Source organism: Panicum virgatum, chromosome 6N (assembly GCF_016808335.1).
Source record: "Panicum virgatum strain AP13 chromosome 6N, P.virgatum_v5, whole genome shotgun sequence".
Taxonomy (NCBI): domain Eukaryota; kingdom Viridiplantae; phylum Streptophyta; class Magnoliopsida; order Poales; family Poaceae; genus Panicum; species Panicum virgatum.
This window is the reverse complement of record NC_053150.1, coordinates 7,725,407-7,749,899: the sequence shown is the minus strand read 5'-3', so window position 1 is coordinate 7,749,899 and position 24,493 is coordinate 7,725,407. Positions and strand designations below refer to the sequence as shown.

General features: G+C 47.0%; 1 long non-coding RNA gene across 2 annotated transcripts; it reads right to left on the bottom strand.

The window, feature by feature from the left end:
* Positions 1–4,580: 4,580 nt before the first annotated feature.
* On the bottom strand, positions 4,581–6,158 carry LOC120677343. Of its 2 annotated transcripts, XR_005676275.1 has the most exons (5): positions 6,119–6,158; positions 5,813–5,986; positions 5,623–5,736; positions 5,466–5,537; positions 4,581–4,744 (listed from the first exon to the last, which is right to left on the bottom strand). It is a non-coding gene; the product is annotated as an uncharacterized LOC120677343 (long non-coding RNA). The 2 variants fall into 2 exon arrangements; XR_005676274.1 differs by lacking the exon at positions 6,119–6,158 and having other exon boundaries at positions 5,813–6,074.
* Between the last annotated feature and the right edge of the window lie 18,335 nt (positions 6,159–24,493).

Below are 24,493 nucleotides of genomic sequence, written 5' to 3'. Positions count from 1 at the left end.
GAATTGTATATTTTTATTATATCTGTTTTTAGACCCGCGGGCACCCGAAACCCGCCCGAAATCCGCGGGTGCGGGTGCAGAAATGCACCCGCGGGTTTGCTCGCAGGCGGGTTTTTTCCAATCCCGCGGGTTTGACTGTGGGCGGGTTTTCGCCAAACCCGCACCCACACCCGCGGGTGCCATCCCTAAGCGTGCGAGGACCAATACCGCGACCCCGAACCCGAAGGATAGTACCTCGATCAGGACTTCCCGGAAGGCTTTGTGAACGGCAAGTTCAATCTCATCTTTTGATGCATATTTTATCCCAGTTTTATAAACACAATCTATTGGCCTGTTTTCAAAACTGCATATTGTTTTGCTGCTAAAACCCGATTGGATAGCCACCCCTTATTTTGTTATAACCATTCCTTAACCACCTAGATTAATGTCTAAATATGATCTGTTCTATTTGGATGTTAATCGCTGCTAGATCGCTTAAGACCTTGAATATGGTACAACTTGTTTTATAAAAGGAAAATGTGTGAGTGTGTGTGGGAAGGGAGAATGTGAAATTTTTGGAAACTAAAAGAAAGATGAGTTTAGATGAGATGGATGGCACTTCTGTGTGAATTGCCAAAAGGTGTGCTCGTACCTGTGTGGTTGAGCAAGGTTGGGAGATATCCATCTTATCACAATTAAGGACCGAGTTGATGTGTCATCTTGTCTAACTCAACTATCGTACAAACCACTCGACCGTTGTATGTGGCAACGGCTTAGCATAAATCCCACTAGTTAGTCTGATAGCCATTAGGAGAGCTGAGAGTAACGGGTGACCAAGGAGAAGGGATAAGCTCTGTGTGACTTATGCCCCGGTTAAACCTCGGTGATAGGTCAATGGCCCCTTGGTGGATTTTGTGTTGGCTAGTCAGGTCTAGCTAAGGTGGGTAATGGCTTTGTTTGGATCTGCACTGACACTAAGGTGATTGTGCTGTGACACCCTGCTTGTGGGTAAAGTTGCACGCCTCTGAAGAGTTAAAAGTTATTCGAATAGCCATGCCCACGGTACTGGGTGAATTATGGTTTGGTCACACAACTAGTACTTTCGGGGAATGGATGGGTTGACGTGAGTTGTTTTGGAAAGTATCCGGCAGCTGTGCCATGTGCTACGGTGGACGGGAAGTCCGGTAGCAACTTATAAACTGGGATCCTGTGTGGATAAACCCTACATTTTACTAGGTACATGATAATTGCTTTGAAAACCCTTTTCTTTCAAATAAACCCATGCATGAAAAATTAGCTTTTCGCAAATAAAACCCTAGCCTTATCTTTGATCTATCCTGTGCATGTATTCTATTTATGCCCCGTCCGTGGGTGTGGTTGGACTTGCTGAGTACGTTTGTACTCACCCCTAGCTTAATTTTTACAAAGAAAGATCCAGACTTTATTCCCGAGGATGTTGAGTAGGGGTTCCGTTCTGCACCCGACCTTGCCTGTGGATAGGGTCACCTGCAGGACGCTCCGTATGGCGCAAGACTCTGATGACCTCTTCGTGCTTCACGTTCTTGTTTGGGTTGTAGTTGTTGTCCTCGCGATAGTGGCGCTTCACTGCCCATTACCGCATAGAGTTGTACGGTGATATACCATATGATGTAATAAAGGTGTTATCAGCCTCCTGAGACTGATATTGTATCACATTTAAGTCTTCTCCTATGAGGGGACGCTTCATGGTGCGGCCTATGGGCTTGCTACGAGAGGGCTCATCTGCTCCCAGAGCTCACGGCTCACCGACAGCACGACAGAGGCGGGAGCAGATTGGGGCAGGGCCTACCAGGTGGCTCGACGGGAAATGAGGCTTGGTGCGGCGGTGAGGTGACGCAGCGAAGAGGGTCCAGCCGTGCCATGCAGCGCAGGAGCGTTGACGTCATCGTTCAGGCGCTAGCGCGGGGTCAAGGTACCAGCGGTGTCTCCTGCTCTTGGCGTGGTGTCCTCCTCCTCCTCCGGCGCGGCAGCGGCGTCGAGCTCTAGCGGGCGCGCCTCCGTTTCTTCTTTCCTTCCTCCTTCTCTGCTCCTCCTCTCCCCCGGCCCCTCATCTTTGCTTCTGGCGGCGGCGGCAAGGGAGGTGCCCAAGGGGGCGCTAGGGTTTTCGGCGTCCAATGGGGGCTCTTATAGGCGGCCACGGCTAGGGTCTTGCGTGGCACGAACGCCAAGGAACGATGGTGGAGGCTCGGCTAGCGCGCAGGGCTAGGTGGTGACATCCTGTCGCTCAGCGCGGAGAGCAGATGCGCACGTGAGGGGGTCAAGGCCGATAGCGGGAGGTACGGGGTTAGGCGGGGCAACGCTAATCAAGGCGGCGGTTGCGGCCCTTTGTCGTGGCGCGGGGACGGTGTGGCGCGCGGGGCAGGCGAACGCGCGCACGAGCAGAGCAGAGGCGGCGGGATAGGGGCGAGGCGAAGCGGAGGGGAAAGGGAAACAGGATTCCCTGGCGAGTGGGGCCAGGCTGTCGATGACAGAAAGTGAGGGAGAGGGTGCTGGGTTGGACTGGTGGTGTGTTTTGGGCTGGTTTGGGCCGTGCGGTGCTGGGCTGTGTTAGAGTTTAGGTGGGTTTAGGCATGTTAGTGGTTAGGGTTTAGTTAGCTTTTGAATTTAGTATTGCCGGTGTCCAGACCGGGTGTTCCGGACCCAACCAGTGATGATGCTGCGTGTTCCTCATCGCAGATGTTGATGCAAGAGGCAACATAGTAATGCGCGGGTTTATCCTAGTTTCGGCCGTGGGGCCGTACGTCCAGCAAAGGGGTGTGCGAGAGCACTGTACTGTCTTGCACCGGGGATGCCTGTAGTAGGGGGTACAAGCGAGGTGAGAGAGGGAGGGAAGCTCCCAAGTCTCTGCTAGAGGGGGAGTTGATTGAGGCGAGTGCCAATATCGGGGCTCAGAAGAGCATATGTGCTCTGTGAGTAGTGCTAAGCATTGTGTTCTATCGAATGGGCTGACCCCCTTAAGGGAAAGCCCGACTCCTCTTTTATAGACCCAAGGAGGGATGGTGTACATGCACAGGGGATCGTGGAAGTCGTCGTCTTCTCCCCGAATCGCGGGGGTGCAGTGGTCGAGAACTGTGGGGTATGGCGCCGGGCGTGGCAGTCGTCATGGGCATCATCCTTGGTCTTGCGGAGATCACGCCGGCGTCCTGGCAGCTCCAGCGGGTGGCGTGGTCGTTGCTGTGGGGGGTACCGTCCTCCAGGCATGGAGTGGCGGCGTTCCGAGGGTCCTACAGACCAGGGTCTTGTCCTGGTCAAGGCCGGAGCCGCTTCCAAGGGTCGTGCCCATGTCATTCGAAGGCTCCGCGGAAGGGAAAGTACGAAGGAGGTATGGGGAGTTGGCAGTATAGTAGCTGGAGCAGTGCCAAGCACGTCTTGCACTGCGTCGCAGGTTTCCACAGTGTCGTCACAGCGTTCGGAATGGCGGAGCAGTGACCGGAGTTGGCGGACGAGACTCCGGTCCCAACCACTATGGGGAATGGCGGCCTGACGCTGTCTGACCCGGGCGCTGTGGAGGAGTGGTTGGCATTAATGCCTCCGTACGGCGGGCGGGTGAGTAGAAGGGCCGTTTGTCCCTTCCGTCGAGGGGTAGCCTCGAGCGAGGCGGAAACGTTATGCTTTCTCGAGGGCAGGCTCGCTACCCTCAAGCGAGGCGGAGGCGATCCGCCTCCCCGAGGGTGGGCTCGCTACCCTCGAGCGAGGTGGAGGCGCGGGGCGCGGTCGAGGGCTTCGGCGGGGAGCCCTCGAGCGAGGCGGAGATCACCCCGCGGGTCCGAGGGGGTGCGGATGGGCTGCATTGCGTACGTGGGCCCTTTTCTTTCTTTGAGTCCTTTCCTTTCTTCCAGATTGGAAGGAGGCTGTAGGCCTTCGTGGGCCCGGTTGCCCAGCATGTGTTTGTGTTTTTTGGGCGATTTTAGTCCCCTGATTAGGGTGCCCCTAATCATGGTACCCGACAAGTTTCAATGGCTTATTTCAAACTAAATTTCACTCAATTTCAAATAAAGAAAATGAATCCAAATTGAATTCAATTAAATAAGGTAGAGCCAAATAGAATCCAAACAACTCCAAAGTTATTCACTCTATCAATAATATCCTTAATTCAACTCAAGATTTTAATTTACTAGAAAGTTAGGTGGGTGGAAATCCTGCTTAAATGAATTTACTGTAGCACTACCACAAATTTTTTATGAAATCCATAGTTTTCGAATTTTCAACATTCCGAAAATATTCCGGGTGTTACAATTCAAGCTGCCATGGCCTCCAATTCACAGCCGAAGAGGCCATGGCCCCCTCCTATAAATATGAGAGGGGGTTGGAATGAGACAACACACTACTACAGCCACCACTATCACTGCCGGTTCTAAAAGTACATCACCAACAGTTTTGGGTACCGTTGGATTTAAGTCGTTGGTGATAGCGGGACCATCACCGCCGGTTCCAGAACCATTGGTGATGTGCACCCATCACCGCCGGTTCGTATCTGGAACCGTTGGTGGAGACATCAACACCGCCGGTTGAAGACACGAACCGGCGGTGAAGACCTTTTTCCATCAAAAAAATATTTCCAATTTAAAATGTAAATAATTTCAAACGGGTAAATTTCAAACGTAAACAAGTTTATTTGTTTATCATAAAATGTTGATGATTTGATTTGATGTCATAGAAGTCTTCCCTGCCTGGTCTTCTTCTACCTCTAATGCTTGAATACCCACAATTGAAACTTCCATCCTCACTGCAAGCACAGATGTTCACAAGGAAAACAATTAAGAGAGCTACTGATGAACAAATAGACTCCCTCAATCCCACACGTGATAGCTCATTAGTAGAAAGGGAACCATACAACACACAATCACACACCCCATCATTCAAATATTGCATTTGCAGCTGCCGTGCATTTGAGGTGATACAATTTATATGGTATGTGAGTGGATGAGCACAGCATCTCCATGCAATTAAGACGGCGCGCATATGCTACAAGCTACATGACCTTGATAAATCATAAGCTTCAAGCCCTATCAGTATAACACAAGAGAACTACTTCAATTAAGTTTCAAAAGAACCCAAGCGACGCATATGAAAAGGTCTCCATTCTCAATCATAGTGGCCATCTACCCCCTAAATTTAACTAAAACAAACATCTGCCCCCTAAATTTAACTTAATCATGTGTGCTTTTGCGCTGATTAACAAAAAATGAGCAACTTCAGTCGGAGAAGCTTACATGAGCACTACAATTAGCTGGTTGAAATTAAACATTGGATTAGCCTTTTAGCCATCAGCAAGCACGCATGACATAGTGGCGATCTAAGAAACCGTAATGTATGAACTGATCATATTGCAATTGAACAGGAAATGTCGCTGAAAATGTTCAACAGAAATCACTATGCTCTCTACGGCATGGAGTAGAATATATCTATTAAGGATGTTCGGTTGAGTATAGATAATTTCAGCTCACCCTTTAGAATGGAGCTTCTCAAGAATTGATATGCTCTCTACGGCAATGCAGGCATCCATATTCGCAGACATCCTGTTCAAGATGTTGAGTCATTTAGTCTGCAAACCGAAACATGAGGGCAAAAGAGTAGCATGAAAAAAGAATGGAAGACACTTACGCCTACCCCATTGAATTCCACACGTCCCAAAGGCTGGGACCAAGCATTACAAAGCCTGTGCATTTCTTTGCACAAAACTGCCCTAATATCAGCACTAATATTTTTCAAGTAGCCCTGAACGCAGCAAGAGCATTTCAGCTAGCAACTTCTAATGTTTTACCGGATAGGATAGTTGTCAACCAGAGCGTACCTTCTCGTGTCAATATGCTACCAAACATGTGCCGACACACATTTCCCTCTCTTGATACCTTGATGCAGTATGTGTTATATGATAAGATGTCAACAATGTCAGATAGTATGTGTTATATGCCGTTAATTTGCAGGTTTCATCCCATGATCTATTTCTATACTCTTGCATCATGTCCTGTTAAAAAGTGAGCATTAAGCATAAAGAACGACAAGATTAGAGATCATGTCCTGCATCATTTCAATACTCTTGCACCAATTCTATACTCTTGGATCATGTCCTGCGCGTGAGAAAGACATGTATGCATACCTTCATAAGCCCTCTCCCATCTATGTCCTGTAACTTTCCAAACCACAAATTGCGCAGACCTTGTAGCTTGTGGCCATCAATTAGCTTAAATAAATGAGCAGGAATTAAATGGCAAGTGCAAAGAGAGGATTCAAACCGAATTGGCCCAGCTGCTGCTGTCGACCTGCTCCTGCTCGCACTGCGGCACCGCCGGCCTGGCCGCAGCACCCCCAAGCTGCTGGCCGCCTTGGGCTGAGTGCCGTTGCTGGCCCAGGCCTGCTGCGGCGCTGCGTGCTCAGCTGCGAGCACGCAGCGTGCACGCCTGTTCCCCGCGCTGGGCGCCGTGACTGGCCGCCCGCTCGCCTGGCCGCGCTCGAGCGCCGTGTGCGTTGGCCGCTGGGCGAGCGCGCGCGCTGGCCCCGCCGTCTCGGCACCAGAGGGAGCCGGGCGCCGACTCCGCACCAGCACGCCACCGGCGGCCGACGGCTTCCCCCTCCGGCGGTGGCAGCATGGCCGGCCAAGAGGCCAGCAAGGCCGCCACTAAAATGGGGCGGAGGCAGCCGTGCACTAGAGGGGGAGGGGAATAGCCAGGAAGCCGACGGAGCACTGCCGGTAAGGAAGGCCGACGGAGCACCAGAACGTGACTGGCTGCCGGCGACCGCACACCGGTAAGGAAGGCCGGCTCCCCGGCGACGCCAGCCGAGAGAGGAGCGCCCCAACCAGATCCGGCAAGGGGGGGGGGCGGATCCGGCAAAGGGGCGACCGGATTCGGCCGTTGTCCCGGCCCAAAGGGCAGCCGCCCACGGTGCACGGGAGGGGGCGGGAGGAGGGTGGAGGGAGGAGGAGGGGGCGGAGGGCCGGGCGCTGCCGCCATGGGAGGGCGTGGGAGGAGGGAGGATTAGGCGGAGGGCCAGCCGCCGCCATGGGAGGGCGCAGGAGGAGGAAGGGGAATGGGGAGGAGGGCGGCGCCACGAGGGAGGGAGGGCTGTGGGCGGACGCCAGGGGGAGGAGGAAAAAAATACCGGAGAGAGAGAGAGGGGGAGGGGAGAATGAAAAAAAAATAGGTGGAGAACACATCACCGCCGGTTCGTAATACGACCCGGCGGTGATGTTAATATATCACCGCCGGTTCGTAATACGACCCGGTGGTGATGCTCTCGAGAGCATCACCGCCGGGTCATATCTATCACCGCCGGTTCGAAACAAACCGGCGGTGATGGGGCGTTTGCGATGATGTATTCTGTAGTAGTGACAACATATTCCTCTCCTCTCACTTTGAGCTTGAGAGCTCTCTCTAGGAGCTTTAGGCTGCCTAGGAGTGTAGGAAAATAGGGAGAGAGTGAGGAGGAGTCGATAAGTGCCGGGTTTGTCGGCACTCTTCTCCCGCTTGTACCTCAACGGATGCTTAAGTATTTGTGGCCTTCTTTGAGTTTCAGTAATTTAATTTAAGCTTAGTTCTAATTCCTAGCTGTTTACTGGATCGAGTGTTCACTAGTTTTAGTGGATGACTCTAGTCTAAGACTCCTGATAGAGATGGATGTTCTTGGCCAAGGCTAGAGTTAGTAAAAGACGGTGTAGACATGGGGTCTAGACTAAACATTACCCCTTGATTGTTGTATCACCCCACGGTTTGTAAAGGTAGCCTGCAGGTGGTGACAGCCCTGTTTTGTGCCAGCAAAACCCTCCATGTTCGGGTATACAATAGTAGCTTTATTGTCAGAGCCCGCTGGTTTTATCCAGGAGAAGCTGATAGCCCAAAGTAAACAGTTAAGCTAGGTCTATCTTATCTTGAATTCTAAATCTTAGAAAATTCTCTCTACCTTTTGATCCTACCAATATTGTGTCCTTGGATGAACCTAAACCCTAGATAACGTACTCAAGTTTCTCAGTGGATACGATTCCTTAGAATACTCCTGGGAGAAAACTACAACGGTATCCGTGCGATTACGGATTCTTTCGTGACGCTCAAAAATACCAACAGCGTACTTTTTGTTTTCTTGACTAGTTTCAAACAGACACATGGTTTTCTTTCTTTTGCAATTTATAGAGATCACTTTGCGGTTGTTAAAATATCGTAACCACACCTTCGAACAACTACAGCTATATGTTCATTCTATCCATTATCCACTCCCGCGATCCATTTGGCTATAGTACATAGGTCACCACCCCCTGAAACTCCTTCGCCTAGCCAACTCATCTTTATCACCTGTATCGAAAATAGCAGCAACTCTTGCATTTCTTTATTATCTCTAATTCTTAGGTATGTATGTAATAGGTGCAAATGCCCCCTCCCATTTAGTTGGGTAAAAGATGAGCGTGTTGCAACAATGACTTTGATATTGTGATCGCACTCTCTCGCATGTTGCCAAACGGATTGGATAAATGGAGTCCTCTCAAGTGCCAAACTATATTACTCATGTAGTAATAGTAGACGCTTCCATGATATAAATGTTTCAACGGTATAAAACAGTTACTTTTTCGTATCAAGAAATGAACTTTTAAAACTACGAACTTTGCCTATACAATTTTAGACGGTCAATACGAGTCAAAGTGTATAAATACCACACATTCCTATAGTGTAACATATAGCATCAAATGATAACTTTCCCTCGCTTTCTCAACCATAGAGAAGTACATGTCTCCCTTCTCCCGGTTTGATATCTACATCTGCAAGTTTTTTTTTTCGCTCCAGCCACCAAGAACATCGTAGGTTCTGTTTGTTTCCGCTTTTCTAGATCTCGCTTATATGAGAATCAAAATTCTGAGATAAACTAGCTATCTGGAAAATCGGTTGTCTGGATAAGCTGGGTGTTTGGTAATCCTGATTATTTTATGTCGATTCTCTGAGTTGAGTGGTAAAATGGCTGAAATGCCCCTAGGACTCATTGTGCTTGAAGACGTTACTCCGATGAACCATATCTTCTGAACGAAACAAAATTCATCCAGAGAGCGAACAACAGGACATGAAGAATCCATCCATCGCTTCATTCATCAAAATTCCAAACTTTTTGTGCGGTACAAATCAGTTTCCTCGAGATCTCAAAGCAAAGGTAGACTAAAGTATCATACACAGGCGTCGATGGGATCGTACAGAGGCCCGCTTGCACCAGCAGCCTTCCATGCCATGCTTGCCGCCGCATCTCCTTGCGTATGCTGCTTGGGCCTCTGCACCCGCAGCCTTCGTGCTTGCTCCCGCTCACACCGTCTGCTGCTCGGGCCTCCGCGCCCGCAGCTTCGGTGCTCGCCACCGCTCGCATCTATTGTCGCCGCGCTCCCTCGCATCTGCTGCCCGGGCCTCCGCGCCTGTCCTTGCGCGGGGAGAGGCTGCCGCGCCACCGCCGCTTACGCCCGCAGCCCATGCTCGCCGCCGCTTGCGCCGCGGCCTCCGCGCTCGCCGCTCGCGGAGGGATGGCAGCGGATGTGCGCGAGAGGCGTGGGGAGGGCAGGTGTGGCGGCGCAGGGAGAGGGGCAACGGGGAGGGGGCGCAGGGTCAGTCAGACGGGGAGAGGCAGGCGCAAGCGGAGGAAATCGACCTCGATTCTCAGGCCCTGTTCGGCTGCGATGGATGATCTGGCTGGCTGTACTGTAGCCACAGTACCACGTGGTCGAGTTCATACCGTAAATATGTGCTACAGTAATCAGCTGCTAGCCGTAATAGTATCTATCCTTTCACAAAAAATCAGCTGCTGCAGTGCCAGCTAGCCAAAACCACCCAACCGAACGGGCTGTCAGATACGCGGTCCCGAGCCCGCGTTGGAAGAAATCGGTCTTCACGTTGTATTCTCGATTCCCAGGTAAGCTGCTTTTCAGATAAATGAGAAATAATCAAAATGTTTGGGTGGAATTCTTGCTAATTTCCACCTATAAATAAATTATAAGCGGAAACAAACACAGCCTAAAGCTCAATAAATATTCGAAAGCGCAGGGTCAGTCGGTCAGACGGGGAGAGGTAGGGGCAAGCGGAGAATCGAGAATACAACGTGAAGACCGATTTCTTCCGACGCGGGCTCGGGATTCTCGGATACGCGGTCCCGAGCCCGCGTCGGAAGAAATCGGTCTTCACGTTGTATTCTCAATTCCCAAGTAAACAGCTTTCCAGGTAAATGAGAAATAATCAAAGTATTTGGGTGGAATTCTTGCTAATTTCCATACATGTCACAGGCACGTATTTAATTTTTCTTTCATCAAACAATAATATTATTTATTTTTTTTAAAAAATAATACACAACTTTTTTTTCTTTCATAAAACAATAATGTCAATTAATATCCTTCCAAAACCATCAAGCAACAATGCCATTTATTTTTCTTCTAAAAACAATACACGTTTTTCTTTTCCGCCCATAAGTAATGATGTCAATTATTATCCTTCCAAAAGAAAAAATGACGTAAATTATGGGTCAGTGAATATGCAAAGAAATGTATGTATGTGCTACAAGAAAATAATATGTGGGTACAAGAGGTGGGTATAGAAAATTGCTGGTGTAAAAAATAATAGGATTTTGGTGGAAAATATTGACAAAACTAATCTTTCCCTCTCTTTCGCTAAGTCTTTTGACCTAACAAGTGGGGCCTCTTTTGAGGAGTACGGTGGGCCTAGTTTTAGTAAGAGATGTTTTCAATTATTTTAATTTTTATAGTATAGATGAGTAAATTATAAGCGGAAACAAAACAGAGCGTAAAGCTCAATCAGCAACAACGGTGGAACCAGGCCCCCCGTCCAACACAGGTGAAAATATTTAAATATTCGAAAGCCCAACACGCAAGTTATCAATGCAATGATTCGTAACTGTGCATGCGATACTCATGTAGCTAGACAGCTAGGGCCGTGTTTAGATACATAATTCCAAATTCCAAAAAAAATTTCCGGCACCTGCATGGAGATTTAAATCTAGACGAAATAAAAAACACATTGCGACTGCTGTCTGTAAATGGCGAGACGAATCTAATGAACCTAATTAGGTTGTAATTAGATGCTAAATTAGTACTTCAAATGTAGAAAAATACCTTTTCAAAAAATTTACAGCTTGCAACCAAACACGGCCTAGCTAATACTAGTCAAATCCAATGAAGCCTCTGACTGTATAGGCGAGCATCTCCAAAAACTCCTTATAATTTCTTTTCCTATATGTATTGTTTGCGAACTCCCAAAATAACTATAGAGAAGTTTAAAAAAAGTTGAACTCCAATGATTCTCAATTTTTATTTCTAAAATAGAAATTATGGCGCGAGAAGTGTGCGAATCATGTGTCCGCATTTTTATCTGCCGCCACCCATGGGCTGCCTGCAACCTCTCTCGCGCTAGAAATTATGGCGCGAGAAGTGTGCGAATGCCGCTTTTTCATTTTTATATTTTTTAAAAATAAAAATTTTAAAAATATATGTCCGTTTTGAAATATTTCAAAAATATCCCCCGGTCGCCCCCCATAGGGCGACAGGATCTAAGTGTAATTTTTTTTCTTCAAATTTGCAACGATGTCCCTGGAAAAAAAAGGAGGGGGGCGACAGAGGGGCCTGTCGCCCCCCCCCCCTCGGGCGACCGCTGGGCCCGGCCCACGGGCGCGGCAGGGGGGGCCTGTCGCCCACCACCCCCCACGGGCGACCGGGGTAACCCCCTATATAAGCTCCAACCCCCCTTCCCTCCTCATTTGAGCCCGAAAATTCCACCAAAAATCCAGAAAAAAAGAGAGATGTGAGGAGAAGGGAAGCGGCGAAGCCCTGCCGGATTCAGCACTTGTGATCTGCAGGTTAGTACATTTAGTTTATATAATTTTTATTTAAGTTTTACACATTTAAGTAGGAGTAATTTAAGTAGGGGTGAGTAATTTAATTTAATTAGTGCTATAGTAGAACCATTTAAGTAGGAGTTTAATGATACTTTAGTTTGTAGTTACGTAGTAGTAAATTAGTTTAGAAAATTAGTACTACGTATTTATTATTACAATTGCAGTACTATTAGAGACGTATTTATAAATTAATTATGATTTAGAATAGAATTTGAGTGTCATCACGTAGTTATGAATACTTATACGTTGTAGTTGAATTTCATACTTAGTTTTTACGGATTATTGAATAAGGTAGTGAAGTAAAGAGTATAACTCGATAAGTATTATGTGATATACAGATATGTCGAGGAAGATGCAGTTTCAAGTATTTTATGGTGAATACAATGTTATGTATGGGCCAAATGGAGTAGATCTTTCTATCTTTAAGTGCACATCTAGCGGCATAGATAAACCTCTGGAAAGGAGTTTTGGTTCCATATGTAAGTGGCTGCAGCGTGGGTTCCGTGTTGATCCGTTGACACATGTGATCACTGTCCAGTCTCTTATTAATTGGGAGGTAGAAAGTGAATTATGAGAATTGATGATGATACACAGCACTGATGACTGGCAGAAGTACATGCAAGCAGCTCTAGAGCGTGGGTGGCCTCTGACCATTCTTGTTCAAATCTGGGAGAAGACACAAAATGAAATCCAACAATGTGCAGATCAAGGAACTCCGAGTATTCGAAGAGAGACCAATTATGTTGAGCAAGATGAGTCAGAAGAAACAGAGAACCAAAACATGGGACCACAGAGCCTTGCTGATGAGGGAGAGAGGATACATAGCATTGTGGATGAGATGGAGGCAGAAGACCAAACCGCAATAGAGATGGAAGAATATGAGGGCTCATATGATGACGAGCAGTACTCATTGCCAAAAGAGTGGAAGGAGCATGGTTTTGGCAGTCATGTCGCAGAAGATGTACGAAATCAGGAGTGGGAGTACAGAGGGAATGAGGTAGTGCAAGGTGCAACATATCCAAATATTGAAGCTGTAAAAGATGCTGTGAGACTATGGGCAATATCATTGAAACGAGAATTCAGAGTCGTAAAGTCTGACAGTAAAGAATATGAGGTGAAGTGTGTGAATGCTGGATGTCCATGGAGAGTACATGCATTTAAGGGAAAATAGAAGTCAAACTGGAAATGTTCCATTATCACAGAGCACACTTGTTTGCTGTCAGAAGTTCTTCTCTCGCATCGCAATATATCATGCGACTTTGTTGCAAAGCAAATGTATGGGTTTATTATGGACAATCTAAATTATGAGCAAAAAATGATTGTTCGACACATTGAGCAGACTTACCAGTACACCATCAGTTATTTGAAGGCATGGCGGGCTAAACAAAGGGTGTTCGAGATGCGGTTCAGCACATACGAGGCATCATATGATAACCTACCTCGTATGTTATCCTAGGTTGCTGCTAGAAATCCTGGAAGCTTTTATGACACAAACCTTGTACCAGCCTTGACTAGGGGACAAAGAATTATGCAACGAGCCTTCTTTTGCATAGGTGCTTATGTTAGAGCATTTCAGTTTTGTCTTCCGGTGATCTGCATTGATGGCACATTTTTGACTGGAAGGTAGTAATGAAATATTATTGTAACTATGTGTTCAGTTTGTATGAAACATATATGTACCTATGTGTTCTCATATATTTTTAAAAATGCAGGTATGGAGATGGAGTCCTTGCTAGACCCAGTTATCGACTCGAGCCACAGGTCTTACTTTGCAGCTGTTGAGCGCCGAGCCCTAGAGGTGCTACGTCCTCGTCCACCCGGGGAGGCGATCTCTATACACCACGATTGGTGTGACAGGTATGTAATGAAATATTATTGTTTATCACTTATGTATTCATCGGTATTCCTTTATTTAGACAATTTGTTTATTGCAGGTTACGTGAGGCCGGTCTACTGACTCTGAGCCGTCTTGTCGAGGTTGGGCCTATTCAGCTCGACCGATCCCTCCTGACGGCGCTCGTTGACAGATGGAGGCCAGAGACACACACGTTCCACCTCCCGTGTGGGGAGATGACTCCTACGCTGCAGGACGTGGCCTACCTCCTCGGCCTCCCTATCGTCGGGGAGGCTGTAGGTCCGCGTGTGGTGGCGGCCTCGTGGAAGGATGACCTGGAGGCCCGTTTTGCCCTGGTTGACCGCGTGGAAGAAGCAGGTCCGATCAACCCGCACCTGCGAGCAGCAGGTCCTTCGAAGACCTGGTTCCTACAGTTTACAGTACGTATTTATTCCATATATAAATTTAATTATTACAATTCACATGTTCCATAGTCAGTTGAAACCATTAATCTTAATTATTTATGCAGCCTGCCCTGTTGGCTGCGGATGCCGACGAGTACAGTGCGACCAGATCGTTGGAGGCGTACCTACTTTGGTTGTTTGGTTACATCATGTTCAACAACACTCATGGCAACTCGGTCGATAGGATTCTCCTTCCGTATGCACGGGAGATTGCGGATGGGACGAGGACGTACCGCACTACAGCTGGGGTGAGGCGATACTTGCAGCCACTTATCGTGGACTCTGCGACGGCTGCATGAAGACACATGGGAATGCTATCCTGGCAGGGTGCCCACTACTGCTACAGCTTTGGTCGTACGAGAGGCTAGCCGTTGGTCGGCCCATGGTCAGCCACGAGCCTTACCACGGGGGCATGTACGGCGACGAGGAGGACGAGAGGCCCACTATGGGAACTATCTGGATCTGGCGTCAGGTACGTTCTTATACATCTAATTTTGTTATTCATTGTTACATGATGCATTAGCGCACTTTGAATGTTACATATTCCGAATGCAGAGGTCCTGGGTGCATGCGCAGGTTAGACGTGCATATCCTGAGTTTGTTTCAGAGCTCGACATGCTGACACCCGAGGACGTTGTCTAGGAGCCTTACAGCCCAGAGGCTGTGGCTACCCGTGCACCAGCAAGCCTGTCTTCGCACTGCTCTGCGAATGCGAGCCTGTGGCTTACTTCTGCCATCCTGGTTTATGACATCGCGGTTGAGGCATATTGCCCCTGGAGAGTCATGAGACAGTTTGGGCAGCGCCAGGAGTTTTCGGTGCCCACCGCGTTGGAGCGTGTCAGTCGCCAGGACCACAGGTAATTATGAATGAACTTGGCTCATACATTCGTGTCGAATCTAACGATTCTTCGTGGTCCACTTTGTAGGTTATCAAGGAGTGGCTTGCCGTGCTCTGATGATTGGCTCACCAAGATCTAGCCGTGGGTGGACCAATGAGAACAGGCAGACGAGCACTTGGTCCATCCAACAGGACCACACACAGATAGCTCCTTTAGGGCTTACCTCACCTGGTACTTACCCCGGACTCGGGCTCGTCTGGTTTTTGTTGACACTCACCCGCAGCCACACCAGGCGAGGCCTCAGGATGGCTATGCCCGGCACCACGTGGAGGCACTAGCTGGCGCGGTGAGTCTCTTGATCATATTTGCATATATATATATAATCATATTCATAAGATAATTCATGTGTTTGTAACTGTACCTTTACTGAATGGATGCAGCTTCGCCTTTGCAACATGATGGAGACGGACTGCTCGACTTACTTGACGAGGGTACGTGCCGGATCCCCAATGACCCAATTTGAGCAGACAGAGGCATGGTCGAGGCAGCGTGATCAGTTGCGTCAGGTAGTGCACAACTTCGGAAGCCATGTGCAGTACGAAGACAGCCACGGGTCGTCCCAGGCCTCGTCGTCGTTCCCGTGTCCGTCGACCGTGCACGGGCCGACGTCGCAGTTCTTCCCAAGTGCAGGTAACGTACATATCTTTTTAAAATTACATCAAGTGTTCCTACATATTTACTAATATCACATACAGGATACGATCCAGCTACTGCGTTCGGCCATACTGGAATGTTTAGAGGGACAGCACCAGTTGGTGGACCGTATCCAGGGATGGTACCGGGGCCACAGATACCGGCCTACATAGGTTAGTTTATGTTTCGTATTTCGGTTTCTACATGTCATGACAAAATATACAAGCGTACGCTAACATCCACATTTTTTGCGTAGGATTCTACCCCCATGCGGGCGCCGGACCTTCTTCTTCCTCCTTTCGACCAGATAACGAGGCCTTCACCTTAGACGACTTCGATAGCTTGAGTCCCGAAGAGCCTGCCGCGCAAGGTGACCCCGATGTCTTGGGGTATTCACAGCTAGGAGGAGCACCACTTGGGATCTCTCAGCAGCAAACACCGCAGCCCCTTGCGCGTCCTGAGCGATAGGTGAGGTCTCCGGATGTTCTCACCTACTCCGAGGGCCATGTCCGTGCCCAGCAAAGGGCTAAGAGGGTCTGATGCCCTAGGGTTGGTTAGATATATCTGATGTTTGTATCTCTGATGTTTATTTGTAATGAGATAGCTATGGACCGCTTATTTGTATCCAATGTTTATAATTGTGCTAGTTTACTTGTCATTTGTTTCTATACATACTATTGATGTGAACTTAGTATGTTTGTGGGTTCCATAATGCTCGTGAAATAAGGGAAGTTCTTGCGATTTTTTCCCGTGATTTAATGAAGGACAAGTTAGGTGCGGTAGGAGTTAGCGGCCGAGATCCTGCCGACGATGATGACGACTACACGCTCGAATAGCTCAAAATAGGAACCATAGTGTATCTAGCTGCGAGTACGAGATCACAGGTTGCCACTGCTCCGCACGGCGATCACGGGTTTCCCAAATGTCGCATTCTTTGCCCAGACATACGTGACCCAATAGCAGTGCCCTTCCACCATTTCAAAAAGTACGCAATTCGGCAGAGCTTCGCCGTTTTTCTTCTTCTCAACCCTCTCTTTTTTCCTGAATTTTTAGGCTCAAATGACAAAGAGAATGGCAGCATATGGCGGCCAGGGCTTATATAGGGCCTGTCGCCCCAGGGGTGGGCGACAGGCCCCTGTCGCCCGTTGGGAGGGAGACAGGCCCCTGTCGCCCGTTGGGGGGCGACAGGGCCCTTTTTTTCCAGGGACCTCATTGCGAATTTGAAGAAAAAAATTACACTTAAGGCCTGTCGCCCTATGGGGGGGCGACCGGGGGGTATTTTTGAAATATTTCAAAACGGACATATATTTTTGAAATTTTTATTTTAAAAAAATAGAAAAAAGAAAAAAGCGTTGTGCAAATCATTTGTCCGCGTTTTATCTGCCGCCACCCATGGGCTGCCTGCAACCTCTCTCTCGCCGCTGACGGCCTTGTTTGGTTAGGCGTGCTAGGATTCTAGAGTGCCTCTTCTAGTCTCCGCATGAAAGACCAAATGAAGTATATTTGCAAAAAATTTCAGGGATGGGTATAACTTTTCGTGACGAATCTAATGATGGTAATTAATCGATGATTTACTACATTGATGCTACAGTAACCATCCTCTAATCGCGTGGTCAAAGACCTCATTAGATTCTTCAGGGTCACTAGCGCGGGGTTCTGAAGTTGGTTTTGTAAACTGACTTTATTTGACACCGTAATTAGCAATCAAACTATCACTATTCACTAACACGATGCAAACTAAATGGAGCCCTTGCCGCGGAAGCCCTGCCGCACGCACCTGCTGCTTTGTCCCCTGCCGCCGCTTGCCTGTTTCTTTGCTGCTGCAGGCCTGCCCCCCACCGCCCCTCCCGCGGTTTTTTTATTTTTTTATTTTTTATTTTTGTTTTTTACAAAAATATATTTTCGATTTGGAAATTTACAACAATATACCCCGGCCGCCCCGCTGCCGGGCGACCAGGACCTTGCCGCCCGGCAGCGGGGCAGCAGGGGCATTTCTGAAAAAACATTCGTGGAGAAAATTGCGCGTAGGTCCCTAGGGGCCGGTCACCCGGCTGTAGGGCGACCGGCTCTCCCACCCTTATATAAGGGTTGGCTGGTCTCCCCACCCCTCATTTGCATCACTAAAATTCCAGAAACCAAGAAAAAAGAGGGAGGGAGGGAGAGAGGCGACTGCAGGTAACCAAAATTCTTCTACGCTTTACAAATAGATTATGTTGTAATTATTTTTGTTGAAACAGTAGATTACCAATCAATTTAATTATTGTTAGGAATGATTAGTGGTACATTTAGGTATAGTTACTTATAATGATTAGCGTTGATACGGTACATTTAGTGTTAGATTAAGTATTAGAAAGTACTAGAAAATTGTTAGAGAAGTATTAGAAAGTCTTAAAAATTGGAAGATAATATTAAAAATTTTTAGAAAATGTTAGAAAATTGTAGAAAGTATTTTGTTCAAACAGTAGTTTAGCAATCAGTTTAATTATTATGAGTGATTAGTGGTACATTTAGGTGTAGTTACTGATAATGATTAGCGTTGATATAGTATATTAGCAATCTGATTACTCACTTGTGATTGCCAGGGCTCAACACCATGGCATCCTTAGGATCCACCTACATTCCATGGAGTAAGGTGACGGAAATAATCCCCCAAGGAGTCCATGTGCCTATGTGTTTTTGCGGATCCTTGTGCAAACTAATGAAATCAAGGGTTTTGGGGGACGACTTTGGCAAGAGGTTCTTCATGTGCGAGAATTATGAGTACGACCCGCCCATGCATTACGGCAAGGACCGAGCAAAGGTACTACAAAACACTATCAGAGTTTGTCACTTTCAGATCTAGTAATAACTTCTAACATGATTTGGGGGAAAGGCTCCACCTCCTCTATGTGATTTCGTGCAGTGGTTAGACACCGAGCAATCTCAGCAGGATAAGGACCACGTGGAGCGTCAAGCAAGGTGGGCTGTACAAAGGTGGCAACAAATGCTGCACGAAGAACAGATGGAGGAGAAGCGCAAGAAAAAATAGGAAGAGATTCAGAAGAGGATTGCAGAAGTGGAACGTCAGAAGGCAGAGGAACGTGAAGCTGATAGGGAGAGAAAGCGAGAGAGGGCCCGCCGTGCTAAGGAAGCAGTGTCTGAAGCTATTAGGAAGGGAAAATATCCCCGGTGCACTCAGTAAAGCACCACCATGTAATCCCGGCATTTTACATTTCCTAAGGCATGTTAGGTTTACTCACAACATGAGGTTATCGTGTTGCACATGCCATGCTTTTCATTGTTCAAGTACCTAGTAGTACGAACGTCTTAGGCCTCTGTTTTGTAATCGTAGCATTGTTTACAAAACTGTATTGCAAACCGAAAATTTATGATTCATAACTACCCTTCTATTTTCAGTACACTACATTCAGTAAGCAATCTAATTGAACCAACCTACACATTTAGAACTGCAACCAAGAAATCTTACTACACAAATACCTTTGTAATATTACATGCTACAATCTGGTGCAAATACATATCCATACATAACGAAACGTAATTATCACATACAGGTCGGAATACATATCCATACATCTGGTTCAAATACATATGCACACATAACGAAATCTAGACGCGACGGGCTCCAAAATCCGGAGGAAATCCATCGGTGGGATTTCCAGAAGGTCCAACCTCAGCACCAGCATTATCTTCTTGTATTTTAGGGCACTTCTTGTAAGTGTGACCATCTGCTCCACACAGGTTGCATCGTTTTTTCTTCTTTCCTGCCTCGGACTCATCCATTCCGTTACAGATACGAAGTGTCTGCCGTCGACCAACCCCTCTCCTAGCATATGGATTGGGAATGTACATTGGAGAGATATTTGGTGTAGTGAATGATCCCAGACTGCCTATGCCATATATCTCATGGCCCCAAGTGTGCATAGCGGTTTCTTTTCTGTAATATTCTAAAACAAAAACCCCAGGATCCAACCCAGATTCTGAACATGCCATAATGACATGGGAGCATGGTAAGTGAAGAAGTTGTGGCTTCTTGCATCTGCAAAAAACCTTGCCTTCCGGCATTATCAAGCAATCTTGAATGACCCTTTGTCTGCGGACACCCTGCCCTGTCCTGTCCTTGCATGAAACCTCAAACCTTTGATCCTTTGTGCCCATGGAGACCACTCTGTGATATTGAGCCTTTTCAATCTTTTCTTTCATGTAGTTAGTGACCCTATTACAAAAAATCACTCCTGGATCATTAAGTAAGACAGCAGCTGCCTGGTACCGCTCTCTGAAGTACCTTGTGCATCCGTACATGATGAGCTCAACTATGCCAACAAGAGGAAATCCACGAACATGACGCATTACCATATTGTAACACTCTGCGTGGTTGGTTGTCTCGATCCCATATCGACGACCATCAGTGTCGTATAGAATGGACCACTTCTCCTTAGGTGCATTCTTAATCCACTGTGTGAAAGGTCCGCCGCCGGAACGTCTCCGGCTGGAGGTTGAGGCCTATTCTTTTAGCAGCTCGGCTCACATGTTATCTAGCACCTGCCACAATGCATCAAACTTCTGCTGCTGATTCTGAGTGCACAACCTCTTGAACAAATTCATAAGTTCCTTATTCTTGAAGCGCTCATAAAAGATTGCACCCATATGCCTTATGTACCACCTACTCACATCATCTGGCCATAGAGGAGGTTGTCCTCGACTTCCTTCATGTAGTTGCCTTATTGCTGCTAGAAGACCTGCATGTCTGTCACTGATGAGGCAAACATCAGGCCTTCCAGCAACAATGTGAATCTTCACACGTTCAAGGAACCAGTACCAGCTCTCTGTGTTCTCATTCTCAACAAAACCAAAGGCGATGGGAACCACCTATTTGTTGCAATCAACTCCAATCGCTGTCAGTATTGTCCCCTTATATCTTTCTGTCAAGAATGTGCCGTCAATACATAGAACATGAAGACAATACATAAATGCCCCCACACATGCACCAAGACAGAAGAAAGCACGAAGTAGAAACCCAGGTCCCCCATCTAAACTCGGTACAATGTAGGTATCAGCCGCGCTTCCAGGATTTCTCTGCACAATTGCTGACAGCATGTGATGAAGGTTATCATATGATGCCTCATATGTTCCGAATCTCATCTCAAACACCTTTTGTTTTGCCCGCCAAACCTTTGCATAGCTGATTTTGTATTGAAAACGGTCGTCGATGTCCCTAATTATCAATTTTGGCTCATAATCAATTTTGTCCAGAATCACCCCATACATCTTCTTGGCCACGAAAGTGGATGTGATGTTACGGTGAGTTTGTGCAACAGAAGTTAATCTACATGTATGTGGTGTAACAATTGAACACTCCCAGTGTGTCTTGTACTTGCCCTTATAGGCATGTACTCGCCATGTACAATCGCCATTGACACACTTCACCTCATATTCTTTGCTGCTAGACTTCACAACTCTGAATTCCTTCCTCAACGATATAGCCCAAAGCTTCACAGCTTCAATGCTAGGATACTTTGCCCCCTGCACAACCTCATTCTCTCTGTATTCGTACACATTACTCCTAATATCCTGTATCACTGGATTTCCAAACCCTTGTCTCGTCATTCACCTAGCAACGGGTAGTCCTCATCGTCTGATGAGTCCCCACATTCTTCCATCATTCGAGCCTCTTGGTCTTCATTCTGTACAGCTTCCACTATTCCAGGTATCTGCTCCCCTCATCAGCTAAACCATGCGGCTTAGGTTGAATGACATGCACGTTCTGATCTTCTTTTTCTGCTACTTGATCAGCTATACCTTGCGGCTCAGGTTCTGTGACATGCATGTTCTGATCTTCATTTTCTTGTTCCACTGCTTGGTTCATATGAGATGATGTACTTGTTGACCCTTCACCGAAATGGGCTGCCTTCTGGTGAATCTGAATTAGCATTGCAAGAGGCCACCCGCGGTCAAGAGCTGCTTGCATGTAAGTCCGCCATTCTTCGGTGTTTGCTATAAGCATCAACTCCGAGAAATCCCCTTCAGTTCCCCAATTCGTCACAGTCTAAACGGTTAGGAAATGAGTCTTTGGATTCACATTGAATATCTCGTGAAACCATTTGCGTGTGGAACCAAAACTCCTCTCTAAGGGTTTATCTATTCCGCACTCTCTTTGTTCAAAAGCTGATAGATCTACTCCATACGCATCATGAGAAATATAGTAGTCACCATAATGAACTTGAAAACGAAGCTTGCTCAACATATCTGGACACACAATCATGACATTAAATTGATTGCTAATCTACTGTTTCAACAAAAATAATTACAATATAATCTATTTGTAAAGCGTAGAAGAATTTTGGTTACCTGCAGTCGCCGGCTCGAAAATCCGGCAGGGCTTTGCCTCTCTCCCTCCCTGCCTCTTTTTTCTTGTTTTCTGGAATTTTAGTGATGCAAATGAGGGGTGGGGGACCAGCCAACCCTTATATAAGGGTGGGAGAGCCAGTCGCCCTGCAGCCGGGCGGCCAGGGCCGGCCGCCCCGCTGCCGGGCGACCGGCCCCCAGGGACCTGCGCGCAATTTTCTCCGCGAAATTTTTTTTAGAAATGCCCCTGCCGCCCCGCTGCTGGGTGGCCAGGTCCCGGCCGCCCAGCAGCGGGGCGGCCGGGGTATATTCCTGTAAATTTCCAAATTGAAAATATATTTTTATAAAAAATGAAAATAAAAAATATAAAAATAAAAAAACCGCACCCCTCCCTATCGGCCAGCAGGGTCCTGTCGCTATTGGGTTGTCTTGTCGCCCTTCAGGTGTTCGACCAGAGCCAGCAGCAGACGGGTTCGACCAGAGCCAGGAGCTAGAGCATTCTGCTATTTTTCCATGACTGCTAGGAAATCGCTTTTGCAAAAAGAATTAGAATCATCATCTTCCGATGATGATGATGACGATTATTTCATCTTGTCAGCAGCTCGAATTGTTCAAACTTTTGCCAATGAAAAAGAAAGATGGGGAGGTTCTATCCATGGCCACCAAGTTCTGTATAGAGATCGAGAAGGTGGTCACAAAAGGATGTTTCAAGATTATTTAGCTGATGATCCGACGTACCCCCCACATATATTCTGTCGAAGGTTCGTGCACATTCACTTATATTTGGTTGAAAATATCTAGCCAATTTCTGTATGTGTTATTTAATTTGATTTGTTTTCTGCAAGTATAGGATGAATAGGGAGCTTTTCTTACTCATAATGAATGCGGTAGAATCATATGATGAGTACTTTGTGCAAAAATGGATGGCCGCCAATGTAGCTGGACTGAGTTGCTTCCAAAAAGTTACCTCAGCATTCCGTATGCTTACTTATGGAGTTCCAGCAGATGCAGCAGATGAGTATGTTCGCATTGGAGAAAGTACAGTACTAGAGAGCCTATGGAGGTTTGTGGCTACAGTAGTTGATATTTTTGAAGATGAATACCTGAGATCTCCTAATGAGGCTGACACGGCATGCTTACTTGCGCTCGGGGAACAAAGAGGATTTCCTGGTATGCTAGGATCCATTGACTATATGCACTGGACATGAAAGAATTGTCCAGTAGCTTTGCAGGGTCAGTACAAAGGGCATGTGAGAAGCCCACTATTATTTTAGAGGTTGTTGCTTCTCAAGATCTATGGATATGGCATGCCTTCTTCGGTCTGCCTGGTTCGCATAATGATATCAATGTCCTGCATCGGTCTCATCTGTTTGCGAAGCTTGCAGAGGGTATAGCTCCTGAGGTGAACTATAGCATTAATGGGCATGATTACACAATGGGATATTATTTAGCTGATGGTATATACCCATCATGGGCTACTTTTGTTAAGTCCATCTCTCAGCCAATGGGAAACAAGAAAAAAATATTTTGCAAAAGCACAGGAAACTGCAAGGAAGGTTGTAGAAAGATCTTTTGGAGTTCTTCAATCAAGATTCGCCATTGTTCGAGGGCCAGGTCGTGTGTGGGACACAGAGACTCTAGGAAACATCATGAAAGCTTGTGTTATTATGCACAATATGATCATCGAGAATGTGGGAGCCGTTGACCCCGATGAGCGCTTCGAGAATGGTGGACAAAATGTGGAGCCTTCTCATGAGAGCAATAGAACCATTGAGGAATTTATTGATGCACATAAGAAGATCAGAGACAATGAAACCCATCACCAATTAAAAGAAGACCTCATCGAGCACCTATGGCAACATTTTCCGGATAAATATTAGTCATATATGCAGCTATACTATTTTATTTATAATAGTTTGATTCAATAATCAATGTATTGCTCCTGTAATCAAGACTCTTTTATTTGTAAGAACCACGTATATATTTCTAATAGTTTGATTCTGCCTATTTTAATCATTGATCACGCACTTGGCTCATTTGTGATCAGGCTCTTTTTTATTGTATTTGGTAGTGACCGATTTAATCTATCAAGCAAAGTAACATGCATAGGAAACATTTAAAACAGGAGCAGTTGCCGGCATTCAATCTGGATCAGTAATCTAAAAAGGAATAAGTACAGATTACCCCCTTCAACTCTTCTAAAAGTCTAGAATTCAATCTCCATCTATGAAACCGGGTAGCTGACCCCCCCTAAACTATCCAAACCGGATATTGGACCCCCTAGAGCTCACCAAATCTGTTTTTCCATCTGACGTGACGTCCACGTCAGCCTCGTCCTCATCAGCAATGCGCTCACCATCTCCTCCGGCGGCGCCACCTGCCGCGTCACGCTCCCGCCCGGCCTCGTTACTGCACCACTCTTCTCACGGCACGACGGGAGG